At 40.7% G+C, this 13983-nt stretch overlaps 1 non-coding gene across 1 annotated transcript; it reads right to left on the bottom strand.

The window, feature by feature from the left end:
- Window positions 1–5182: 5182 nt before the first annotated feature.
- Window positions 5183–5290, bottom strand: LOC112731247 (small nucleolar RNA R71). Its single transcript, XR_003167035.1, has one exon. It is a non-coding gene; the product is annotated as a small nucleolar RNA R71 (small nucleolar RNA).
- Between the last annotated feature and the right edge of the window lie 8693 nt (window positions 5291–13983).

Consider the following 13983-nt stretch of genomic DNA (forward strand, 5'->3'; position numbering starts at 1 on the left):
CTGGAAAGCCTGCTCGCACTCCGTTGTCCATTCAAACTTCTTTCCCTTCTGTTCATATCCTGGGTCGAGATGTACGACCCGGGCTACTTGAAGACAAAGCGACCGACCTGTTCAGGTCTGGAAACCCCGATCTCTTCTCAAAGAGGTCGGCCAAATCGAGAATAGAGGCCCGAAGCAAGCCCAAATAGAGGAACACGATCCAAAACCAAAGGCAGCCCAAGCCTAGAAGGATAAGGGCAGTTCCCTTAAAGATAAAGATGACTTCACTCAAAGATAAGATTAGATAACTATCTTATCCCCAGAAAGATCACTCTACAAACATTATAAATACACTGGAGCACCCAGGTATAAATCATACTCTGATTCTACTAAAAACCTGCTTAATACCCTTGCTAACTTAAGCAGCGGAGTCCCTTGCAGGTACCACCACCCTCCGGTGACGAAGGATCAGCATCACCCACAATTCGGACACATCAGCGCCGATCAGTACAGAAGATATTGTCCGAGATCGACCTACAGTTTCAGGTAACCCTCAGAACACCTTCCTTAGAGTAGCGTAGAAGAGGAGAGATCTTATTGCTGATCCAGCTAAAAATCTGGACAAGGCTGCCAATCTTCCATTGAGTTGTTGTACCTCCTTGACACAGGTCGGGCTTTTCATGTTGAGTATAGCCCGACATTTATCCGGATTTGACTCGATTCCTCTTTGTGTGAGCATGAAACCCAAGAATTTTCTAGCTTCTACTGTGAAGGTGCATTTTGCAGGGTTAAGTCGCATGCCATGTCTTCTTATGGTGTCGAATACTTGGGTGAGATCGGATAGTAACGATTCCTCGCTCTATGTCTTTACTAACATGTCGTCCACGTATACTTCCATGACTTTTTCGATATGGTCTGTGAAGAATTTATTCATTAATCTTTGATAAGTGGCTCCTGCATTTTTGAGTCCGAATGGCATGACGACGTAGCAGTAGTTTGCTTTTGGGGTTAAGAATGAGGTTTTTTCTTGATCAGGTGAGTACATAGGGATTTGATTGTATCCTAAATAGTCATCCATAAATGAGAGGTATTTGTATCTGGAGGAGTGATGAGCGGATAATTTATACGCTTTTTGGCATTGTTTTTAGTATGTTTTTAGTAGGATCTAGTTACTTTTAGGGATGTTTTCATAAGTTTTTATGTTAAATTCACATTTCTGGACTTTACTATGAGTTTGTGTGTTTTTCTGTGATTTCAGGTATTTTCTGGCTGAAATTGAGGGACTTGAGCAGAAATCATATTCAGAGGTTGAAAAAGGACTGCTGATGCTGTTGGATTCTGACCTCCCTGCACTCAAAATGGATTTTCTGGAGCTACAGAACTCGAAATGGCGCGCTTCCAATTGCGTTGGAAAGTAGACATCCAGGGCTTTCCAGCAATATATAATGTTCCATACTTTGGCCAAGAATTGATGACGTAAACTGGCGTTCAACGCCAGCCTTCTGCCCAAATCTGGCGTCCAGCGCCAGAAAAGGATCCAAAACCAGAGTTGAACGCCCAAACTGGCACAGAAACTGGTGTTCAACTCCACAAATGGCCTCTGCACGTGCAACACTTAAGCTCAGCCCAAACACACACCAAGTGGGCCCCGGAAGTGGATTTATGCATCAATTACTTACTCATGTAAACCCTAGTGACTAGTTTATTATAAATAGGACCTTTTACTATTGTATTAGGCATCTTTGGATTACCTTATGATCCTTTGATCACGTTTCAGGGGGCTGGCCATCTCGGCCATGCCTGGACCTTCACTTATGTATTTTTAACGGTAGAGTTTCTACACTCCATAGATTAAGGTGTGGAGCTCTACTGTTCCTCAAAGATTAATGCAAGTACTACTGTTTTCTATTCAATTCTTCTTATTTTGCTTCTAAGATATCCATTCGCACCCAAGAACATGATGAAGGTAATGATTATGTGTGACGCTCATCATCCTTCTCCCTTATGAACGCGTGCCTGACAAACACTTCCGTTCTACATGAAATAAGCTAGAATGAGTATCTCTTAGATCTCCTAACCGGAATCTTCGTGGCGTAAGCTAGAATGATGGCGGCATTCAAGAGAATCCGGAAAGTCTAAACCTTGTCTGTGGTATTCCGAGTAGGATTCAATGATTGAATGACTGTGACGAGCTTCAAACTCGTGAGTGTTGGGCGTTAGTGACAGACGCAAAAGGAGGGTGAATCCTATTCCAGCATGATCGAGAACCGACAGATGAATAGCCGTGCCGTGACAGGGTGCGTGAGCATATGATTCACTGAGAGGAGGGGATGTAGCCACTGACAACGGTGATGCCCTTGCAAACAGCCAGCCATGGAAAGGAGTAAGACTGATTGGATGAAGATAGCAGGAAAGCAGAGGTTCAGAGGAACGAAAAGCATCTCCATTCGCTTATCTGAAATCCCTGCCAATGAATCTACATAAGTATCTCTATCCCTTTTATTGTTTATTTTAATCTAATAAAGTATCATGCTTAAATCCGCCTGACTGAGATTTACAAGGTGACCATAGCTTGCTTCAAGCCAACAATCTCTGTGGGATCGACCCTTACTCACGTAAGGTTTATTACTTGGACGACCCAGTACACTTGCTGGTTAGTTGAACGGAGTTGTGTCCACACATAGTAAAGAGCCATAATAATGATTCCATACAATAACAAAGAGTACTACATTAATGTGATCACAATTTCGTCCACCAAGTTTTTGGCACCGTTGCCGGGGATTGTTCGTGTTTGGACAACTGACGGTTCATCTTGTTGCTCAGATTAGGTAATTTTCTTTTCGTTTTCTTTTCAAAAATATTTTCAAAAATATTTCTAAAATTTTCTCATCTGTTTTCGAAAAAAATAAAAAAGTTTTCAAAAAAATTTTATTCAAGATTTTTAAGAATGAATTCTAGTGTTTAATGAAGCATGTAAAGCCTGGCTGGCTGTAAAGCCATGTCTAAATTTATTTGGACTGAGGCTTGCAATTTGTTATAAAGAGCAATATACTCTCGTGTTAAAGACTAAAGCTTGGCTGGCCATTGGCCATGTCTAGTGTTTTGGACTGGAGCTTTTATTGAAAGCTTGGCTGGCTAGTGAGCCATGTCTAATTCCTGGACTGAAGCTTTAGACTAACATAGCAAGATTCCTGGAATTCATATTAAAAATTTTGGAATCCTTATTTTCCTTTTTCAATTAATTTTTGAAAAATAAGAAAAAAAATCCAAAAAAACTAGAAAATCATAAAAATCAAAAATATTTTGTGTTTCTTATTTGAGTCTTGAGTCATATCATAAGTTTGGTGTCACTTGTATATGCATCTTGCATTTTTTCGAAAATATCATGCATTCATAGTGTTCTTCATGATCTTCAAGTTGTTCTTGGTAAGTCTTCTTGTTTGATCTTGATGATTTTTTGTTTTGTGTCTTTTCATGTTTATCATATGCATTCTTGAATTCTTAGAGCGTAAGCATTAAAGAATTCTAAGTTTGGTGTCTTGCATGTTTTCTTTGCATTAAAGATTTTTCAAAATTGTGTCTTGATGTTCATCATGACATTCAAAGTGTTCTTGGTGTTCATCTTGACATTCATAGCATTCTTGCATGCATTCATTGTTTTGATCTAAAAATTTCATGCATTGCATATTTTTCATGTTTTTCATAAAAATTTCAAAAATCAAAAAAATATCTTTCCCTTTTTTCTCTCATCAAATTCGAAAATTTGGATTGACTTTTTCAAAAATTTTTTAAATCAATTTGTTTCTCATGAGTCAAATCAAATTTTCAATTTGAAAATCTTATCTTTTTCAAAATCTTTTTCAAAAATCAAATCTTTTTCAAAAATTCTTAGTTATTTTCGAAAATTCCAAAAATATTTTTCAAAAATCTTTTTCTTATTTTTATACCAAATTTTCGAAAATAACTTAATCAATTAATGTTTTGATTCAAAAATTTGAAGTTTGTTACTTGCTTGTTAAGAAAGATTCAAACTTTGAATTCTAGAATCATATCTTGTGATTTCTTATGAATCAAGTCATTAATTGTGATTTCAAAAATCAAATCTTTTTCAAAAACTAATTTCTATCATATCTTTTCAAAAATATCTTCTTATCTTATCTTTTTCAAAAATATCTTTTCAAAATATCTCTTCTAACTTCCTAACTTCTTATCTTTTCAAAATTTGTTTCAACTAACTAACTAACTTTTTGTTTGTTTCTTAACTTTTTCAAAACTACCTAACTAACTCTCTCTCTCTAATTTTCGAAAATATCTCCCTCTTTTTCAAAAATTTCTTTTTAATTAACTAATTATTTTTATTTTCTATTTTTGATTTCAAAAATTTTCGAAAATTACTAACATTTTTCAAAAAACCATTTTCGAAAATCACTAACTCTTTTTCAAAAATATTTTCGAAAATTCTCCCTCTCCCATCTCATTCTATTTATTCATTCATATACTAACATCTCATCTCACATCTCAAAGCCTCCTCACAGTTGTGTTTCTTCCATTACATTACTTTCTTTGTCTCCCCCTCTTTTCTTCCACTCACAAAGGGATCCCTATACTGTGGTATAAAGGATCTCTATTATTATTATTATCATTTTTCTGTCCATTCTTCCTTGTATTATGAGCAGGAGCAAGGATAAGAACATTCTTGTGGAAGCAGATCCAGAACCTGAAAGGACTCTGAAGAGAAAATTAAAGAGAAGCTAAAATACAACAATCCAGAGATAACCTTTCAGAAATTTTCGAACAGGCAGAGGAGATGGCAGCCGAAAATAATAATAATGTAAGGAAGATGCTTGGTGACTTTACTGCACCTAATTCCAATTTACATGGAAGAAGCATCTCCATTCCTACCATTGGAGCAAACAACTTTGAGCTGAAACCTCAATTAGTTTCTCTGATGCAGCAGAACTGCAAGTTTCATGGACTTCCATCTGAAGATCCTTTTCAGTTCTTAACTGAATTCTTGCAGATATGTGATACTGTTAAGACTAATGGAATAGATCCTGAAGTCTACAGGCTCATGCTTTTCCCTTTTGCTGTAAGAGACAGAGCTAGATTATGGTTGGATTCTCAACCCAAAGACAGCCTGAACTCTTGGGATAAGCTGGTCACGGCTTTCTTAGCCAAGTGCTTTCCTCCTCAAAAGCTGAGCAAGCTTAGAGCTGATGTTCAAACCTTCAGACAAAAAGAAGGTGAATCCCTCTATGAAGCTTGGGAAAGATACAAACAGTTGACCAAAAAGTGTCCTTCTGACATGCTTTCAGAATGGACCATCCTGGATATATTCTATGATGGTTTATCTGAGCTATCAAAAATGTCACTGGACACTTCTGCAGGTGGATCCATTCACCTAAAGAAAATGCCTGCAGAAGCTCAAGAACTCATTGACATGGTTGCTAATAACCAGTTCATGTACACTTCTGAAAGGAATCCCGTGAGCAATGGGATGCCTATAAAGAAGGGAGTTCTTGAAGTTGATACTCTGAATGCCATATTGGCTCAGAACAAAATATTGACTCAACAAGTCAATATGATTTCTCAGAGTCTGCATGGAATGCAAGCTGCATCCAACAGTACTCAAGAGGCATCTTCTGAAGAAGAAGCCTATGATCCTGAGAACCCTGCAATAGCAGAGGTGAATTACTTAGGTGAACCTTATGGAAACACCTATAACTCAACATGGAGAAATCATCCAAATTTCTCATGGAAGGATCAAAAGCCTCAACAAGGCTTTAACAATGGTGGAAGAAACAGGTTTAGCAATAGCAAACCTTTTCCATCATCAACTCAACAACAGACAGAGAACTCTGGACAAAATGCTTCTAATTTAGCAAATCTAGTCTCTGATCTATCTAAGGCCACTGTAAGTTTCATGAATGAAACAAGGTCTTCCATTAGAAATTTGGAAGCACAAGTGGGTCAGCTGAGTAAAAGGATCACTGAAATCCCTCCTAGTACTCTCCCAAGTAATACAGAAGAGAACCCAAAAGGAGAGTGCAAGGCCATTGACATAAGTGCCATGGCCGAACCTGTGAGGAGAGGAGAGGACGTGAATCCCAAGGAGGAAGACCTCCTGGGACGTCCAGTGATCAATAAGGAGCTTCCCCCTGGGGAACCAAAGGACTCTGAGGCTCATCTAGAGACCATAGAGATTCCATTGAACCTCCTTATGCCCTTCATGAGCTCTGATGAGTATTCCTCTTCTGAAGAGAATGAGGATGTTACTGAAGAGCAAACTGCCAAGTTTCTTGGTGCAATCATGAAGCTGAATGCCAAATTGTTTGGCATTGATGCTTGGGAAGTTGAACCTCCCTTGTTCATCAATGAACTAAGTGATTTGGATCAACTGACATTGCCTCAGAAGAGACAGGATCCTGGAAAGTTCATAATACCTTGTACCATAGGCACCATGATCTTTAAGGCTCTGTGTGACCTTGGTTCAGGAATAAACCTCATGCCCCTCTCTGTAATAGAGAAACTGGGAATCTATGGGGTGCAAGCTGCTAAAATCTCACTAGAGATGGCAGACAGCTCAAGAAGACAGGCTTATGGACAAGTAGAAGATGTATTAGTAAAGGTTGAAGGCCTTTACATACCTACTGATTTCATAGTCCTGGATACTGGAAAGGAAGAGGATGAATCCATCATCCTAGGAAGACCTTTCCTGGCCACAGCAAGAGCTGTGATTAATGTTGACAGAGGTGAAATATTCCTTCAATGGAATGAGAACTCCCTTGTGTTTAAAACTCAAGGATCTCCCTCTGCAACCATGGAGAGGAAGCTTGAAAAGCTTCTCTCCAAGCAGAGACAACCAGAGCCCCCACAGTCAAACTCTAAGTTTGGTGTTGGGAGGCCACAACCAAACTCTAAGTTTGGTGTTGAACTCCCATATCCAAACTCTAAGTTTGGTGTTGGAGAGTCTCAACAAAGCTCTGCACATCTGTGAGGCTCCATGAGAGCCCACTGTCAAGCTATTGACATTAAAGAAGCGCTTGTTGGGAGGCAACCCAATGTTTATCTAATTCTTATTTTTATTGTTTTTCATGTTTTCTTAGGTTCATGATCATGTGGAGTCACAAAATAAATAGAAAAATTGAAAACGGAATCAAAAACAGCAGAAGAAAAATCACACCCTGGAGGAGCATCTGCCTGGCGTTCAAACGCCAGAACAGAGCATGATTCTGGCGCTGAACGCCCAAATGGGCAGCATCCTGGTGCTGAACGCCCAGAACAAGCATGGTTCTGGCGTTCAACGCCAGAAATGGCAACAAATGGGCACTGAACGCCCAAAATGGCCACCAACCTGGTGCTGAACGCCCAGAGTTGTGTGCAAGGGAATTTTGCATGCCTAAATTGGTGCAGGGATGTAAATGCCTTGACACCTCAGGATCTGTGGACCCCACAGGATCCCTACCTACCTTCACTCACTCTCTTCTCTCTTCTCAATCATCCTCTATTCCCAATAAACACTCATCCCTTCTGTCTTCCATTTACCACTCACACCCATACACCCACTTACCTTCAAAAATTCAACATCTCTTCCCCACCCAATCCCACCCATATGGCCGAATACACACAGCCATCCATCTCCTCCATACCCTCTTCTTCTTCTATTCTTTCTTCTTTTGCTCGAGGGCGAGCAACATTCTAAGTTTGGTGTGGTAAAAGCATAGTTTTTTTGTTTTTTCCATAACCATTGATGGCACCTAAGGCCAGAGAAACCTCTAGAAAGAGGAAAGGGAAGACAAAAGCTTCCATCAAGGGTCTATAGCTCAGTGGTAGAACATTTGACTGCAAATCAAGAGATCCCTGAGATACCTCAGGGGATACATTTTCTTCCACACAATTATTGGAAGCAACTAAGGGTGGAACATCAAGAGCACTCCATCATCCTTCATGAAATCAGAGAAGATCTAAAAGCAATGAAGGAGGAGCAACAAAGACAAGGAAGAGACATAGAAGAGCTCAAGGACATCATTAGTTCCTCAAGAAGGAAACGCCACCATTACTAAGGTGGATTCATTCCTTGTTCTTATTTCTTCTGTTTTTTGTTTTCTATGTTATGTGCTTATCTATGTTTGTATCTTCATTACATGATCATTAGTAGTTAGTAACTATGTCTTAAAGTTATAAATGTCCTATGAATCCATCACTTCTCTTAAATGAAAAATGTTTTAATTCAAAAGAACAAGAAGTACATGAGTTTCGAATTTATCCTTGAACTTAGCTTAATTATATTGATGTGGTGACAATGCTTCTTGTTTTCTAAATGTATGCTTGAACAGTGCATATGTCTTTTGAAGTTGTTGTTTAAGAATGTTAAATATGTTGGCTCTTGAAAGAATGATGACTAGGAGACATGTTATTTGATAATCTGAAAAATCATAAAAATGATTCTTGAAGCAAGAAAAAGCAGCAAAAGAACAAAGCTTGCAGAAAAAAAAAATAGGCGAAAAAAAAATAAATAGAAAGAAAAAGAAAAAGCAAGCAGAAAAAGCCAATAACCCTTAAAACCAAAAGGCAAGGGCAAATAAAAAGGATCCCAAGGCTTTGAGCATCAGTGGATAGGAGGGCCTAAAGGAATAAAATCCTGGTCTAAGCGGCTAAACCAAGCTGTCCCTAACCATGTGCTTGTGGCGTGAAGGTGTCAAGTGAAAACTTGAGACTGAGCGGTTAAAGTCAAGGTCCAAAGCAAAAATAAAGAGTGTGCTTAAGAACCCTGGACACTTCTAATTGGGGACTCTAGCAAAGCTGAGTCACAATCTGAAAAGGTTCACCCAATTATGTGTCTGTGGCATTTATGTATCCGATGGTAATACTGGAAAACAAAGTGCTTAGGGCCACGGCCAAGACTCATAAAGAAGCTGTGTTCAAGAATCATCATACTGAACTAGGAGAGTCAATAACACTATTCGAAATCTGAAGTTCCTATAGATGCCAATCATTCTGAACCTCAATGGATAGAGTGAGATGCCAAAACTATTCAAGAGGCAAAAAGCTATAAGTCCCGCTCATATGATTGAAGCTCTGTTTCATTGATAGTTTGGAATTTATAGTATATTCTCTTCTTTTTATCCTATTTGATTTTTAGTTGCTTGGGGACAAGCAACAATTTAAGTTTGGTGTTGTGATGAGCGGATAATTTATACGCTTTTTGGCATTGTTTTTAGTATGTTTTTAGTAGGATCTAGTTACTTTTAGGGATGTTTTCATAAGTTTTTATGTTAAATTCACATTTCTGGACTTTACTATGAGTTTGTGTGTTTTTCTGTGATTTCAGGTATTTTCTGGCTGAAATTGAGGGACTTGAGCAGAAATCATATTCAGAGGTTGAAAAAGGACTGCTGATGCTGTTGGATTCTGACCTCCCTGCACTCAAAATGGATTTTCTGGAGCTACAGAACTCGAAATGGCGCGCTTCCAATTGCGTTGGAAAGTAGACATCCAGGGCTTTCCAGCAATATATAATGGTCCATACTTTGGCCAAGAATTGACGACGTAAACTGGCGTTCAACGCCAGCCTTCTGCCCAAATCTGGCGTCCAGCGCCAGAAAAGGATCCAAAACCAGAGTTGAACGCCCAAACTGGCACAGAAACTGGCGTTCAACTCCACAAATGGCCTCTGCATGTGCAACACTTAAGCTCAGCCCAAACACACACCAAGTGGGCCCCGGAAGTGGATTTATGCATCAATTACTTACTCATGTAAACCCTAGTGACTAGTTTATTATAAATAGGACCTTTTACTATTGTATTAGGCATCTTTGGATTACCTTATGATCCTTTGATCACGTTTCAGGGGGCTGGCCATCTCGGCCATGCCTGGACCTTCACTTATGTATTTTTAACGGTAGAGTTTCTACACTCCATAGATTAAGGTGTGGAGCTCTGCTGTTCCTCAAAGATTAATGCAAGTACTACTGTTTTCTATTCAATTCTTCTTATTTCGCTTCTAAGATATCCATTCGCACCCAAGAACATGATGAAGGTGATGATTATGTGTGACGCTCATCATCCTTCTCCCTTATGAACGCGTGCCTGACAAACACTTCCGTTCTACATGAAATAAGCTAGAATGAGTATCTCTTAGATCTCCTAACCGGAATCTTCGTGGCGTAAGCTAGAATGATGGCAGCATTCAAGAGAATCCGGAAAGTCTAAACCTTGTCTGTGGTATTCCGAGTAGGATTCAATGATTGAATGACTGTGACGAGCTTCAAACTCGTGAGTGTTGGGCGTTAGTGACAGACGCAAAAGGAGGGTGAATCCTATTCCAGCATGATCGAGAACCGACAGATGAATAGCCGTGCCGTGACAGGGTGCGTGAGCATATGATTCACTGAGAGGAGGGGATGTAGCCACTGACAACGGTGATGCCCTTGCATACAGCCAGCCATGGAAAGGAGTAAGACTGATTGGATGAAGATAGCAGGAAAGCAGAGGTTCAGAGGAACGAAAAGCATCTCCATTCGCTTATCTGAAATCCCTGCCAATGAATCTACATAAGTATCTCTATCCCTTTTATTGTTTATTTTAATCTAATAAAGTATCATGTTTAAATCCGCCTGACTGAGATTTACAAGGTGACCATAGCTTGCTTCAAGCCAACAATCTCTGTGGGATCGACCCTTACTCACGTAAGGTTTATTACTTGGACGACCCAGTACACTTGCTGGTTAGTTGAACGGAGTTGTGTCCACACATAGTAAAGAGCCATAATAATGATTCCATACAATAACAAAGAGTACTACATTAATGTGATCACAATTTCGTCCACCAAGGAGGCATCCACCAGAGTGTCTATACTTGAGAGTGGATAAGGATCTTTTGGGCAAGATTTGTTGAGATCGGTGTAGTCAGTGCACATTCGCCACTTTCCATTTGATTTTTTCACCAAGACGACATTGGCTAGACATAGTGGATACTTGACTTCTCTTCTGAATACTGCCTCTAGTAGAGCTTGCACCTGTTCTTCCACAGCTTGGGATCATTCTGGCCCGAGCTTTCTACGTCTCTGCTGTACTGGCTGAGATCCTGGGTATATCGCCAGCTTGTGGCACATTAGCTTTGGGTCTATGCCCGGCATGTCTGCGGCCTTCCATGCGAAGAGGTCGATATTATTTCTTAAAAACTGTATGAGGGACTCCTTTACGTCTCTTTTTAGGATTGTGCCGATATTGGTTGTTTTATCTGGGACATCTCCAATCTGGACTTTTTCTATCTCGCCTTCAGGTTGTGGACGAAGTTCTTCCCGCCCTCGAACTCCTCCGAGTTCGATGGTGTAGATTTCTTCTCCTTTGCCTCTGAGGTTCAAACTTTCGTTGTAACAGCGGCGCGCTATTTTCTGGTCTGCTTTTATTGTAGTGATTCTTTCTGTGGTTGGGAACTTCATGCACAGATGTGGAGTCGAAACTATTGCGCCGAGCTGATTTAGCGTTGTCCGACCTATCAGGGCATTGTAGGCTAAACTTACGTCGACCACAATGTAGTCTATGTTGAGCGTTTTTGACCGGTTTCCTTTTCCAAAGGTTGTGTGCAGTGAGATGTATCCAAGTGGTTGGATTGGAGTGTCTCCTAGCCCAAATAAGCTGTACGGATATGCTCTGAGTTCTTTTTCCTCTAGGCCGAGTTTGTCGAAGGCGATTTTGAACAAGATGTAAGCCGAGCTTCCCTGGTCCACCAGTGTACGGTGGAGATTAGCGTTGGCCAATATGATAGTGATGACCATGGGATCGTCATGTCCCGAGATGATGCTAGCTGCGTCTTCTTTAGTGAAAGTGATAGTAGGGAGGTCGGGTGCTCCTTCTCCTCCTTCGACATGATATACTTCTTTAAAATGTCTTTTGCGAGATGTCTTAGAGATTCCTCCTCCCGCAAATCCTCTGTGTATCATGTGGACATGTCTTTCCGGGGTACGAGGTGGTCGTTCAGTTCGCCCGACCTCTTCGTCCCTCCTTCTTTTTCTTGGCTCCTCTGTTTTGCTGGCTAAGTACCGATCTAGTCTTCCCTCTCATACCAATTTTTCTATAACATTCTTCAAATCGAAGCATTCGTTGGTGGGATTTTCATAGATTCGATGGTATTTACAGTATCCTGTCTGATTTCCTCCTCCTTTTTTGCTTTTGAGTGGGCGAGGTGGGGGTATCTTTTCAGTATGGCATACTTCTCGATAAACATCTACAAGAGACACCCGAAGAGGGGGTATAATTGTGGTATTTCTTGATCTTTTCTCCATGCTGATCTTCTTTTTTCTTGGACTCTTTATCCTTATCTCAGTAGGAGAATCCGGACTTTGAGGTCTCTTCTAGTCGAGAGTTTTCCTCCATGTTGATATATTTCTCTGCTCGTTCTTGTACTTCGTTCAGAGATGTAGGATTTTTTTTTATATGGAGTGACTAAAAGGTCCTTCACGTAAGTCATTGATGAGACCCATAATAGCTGCTTCTGTCGGTAGACTTTGTATGTCCAGACATGCTTTGTTGAATCTTTCCATGTAGCTGCGAAGACTTTGCCAATCTCCTTGCTTGATCCCCAATAGGCTTGGGGCATGTTTGGTTTTTTTCCTTCTGGATGGAGAATCTGGCTAGAAACTTCTTGGCTAAGTCGTCAAAGCTTGAGATGGACCTAGGGAGCAGATTGTCGAACCACTTAATTGCTGTCTTCGTCAAGGTAGTCGGGAAGGCTTTGCATCGAACTACATCTGGGGCGTCGGTGAGATACATTCTACTTCTGAAATTACTGAGATGATGACTGGGATCTGATGTGCCATCGTACGGAGTCATGTCAGGGGTTTGAAGTCTTTTGGAATTTTGGCTTTCATGATCTCTTTGATGAATGGGTCCTGGTCCTTGCGGGGGCTGTCTTCATGGTTGGATCAAGTAGTTTTAGCTTTGAGATTGGCCTCAAGCTTTAGGAGCTTGTCTTCTAATTCTCGGCGTCGCCTAGCTTCCCTTCGTAGGTCTCTCTCGGCTTCCCGTTGATATTCGACTTCTTTTTCGAGTTGTTTTAGTCGATCTTGAAGTGCCTCCATGACTCCCGTGCTTGGGGAATTCTTCTCTTTGTTAGGCTGAGAAGTATCGTCTAGTGTGACCTCCGCGTTCTTATGCGGTGTTCTGTTTTCCAAATCAGAATTGTGGTCGTTGTCAAGGTTGTCCGCCATGATGATAGGATGACTTCCAGGTCCCCGACAATGGCGCCAATGTTCCGAGGGTTACCTGAAACTGTAGGTCGATCTCGGACGAGATCTTCTGTACTGATCGGCGCTGATGTGTCCGACTTGTGGGTGATACTGATCCTTCGTCACCGAAGGGTGGTGGTACCTGCAAGGGACTCCGATGCTTAAGTTAGCAAGGGTATTAAGCAGATTTTTAGTAGAATCAGAGTATGAGTTATACCTGGGTGCTCCAGTGTATTTATAATGTTTGTAGAGTGATCTTTCTGGGGATAAGATAGTTATCTTATCTTATCTTTGAGTGAAGTCATCTTTATCTTTAAGGGAACTACCCTTATCCTTCTAGGCTTGGGCTGCCTTTTGTTTTGGGTCGTGTTCCTCTATTTGGGCCTGCTTCGGGCCTCTATTCTCGATTTGGCCGACCTCTTTGAGAAAAGATCGGGATTTCCAGACCTGAACAGGTCGGTCGCTTTGTCTTCAAGCAGCACGGGTCGTACATCTCGACCCAGGATATGAACATCTGCCATGATTGAGTGTAGACTTCTAGGTTCCCGGCAATGGCGCAAATGTTCTGAGGGTTACCTGAAACTAGGTTATTTTTTGGCCTAAACGTGAGAGCTAGGCTCCTTTTGGGGTAGCATCCAATGTCTTCTGATGTCAAGGTGCCACCATCCGAGTTCCTTGTGAGGAGGTGAGGGGGTGGTACCTATAAGGTACTCTGATACTTAAGTTAGCAAAGGTTTTAGGCAAGTTTTTAGTAGATTAGGTTCGAAGAATACCTG

This window comes from Arachis hypogaea, chromosome 12, assembly GCF_003086295.3.
Source record: "Arachis hypogaea cultivar Tifrunner chromosome 12, arahy.Tifrunner.gnm2.J5K5, whole genome shotgun sequence".
Taxonomy (NCBI): domain Eukaryota; kingdom Viridiplantae; phylum Streptophyta; class Magnoliopsida; order Fabales; family Fabaceae; genus Arachis; species Arachis hypogaea.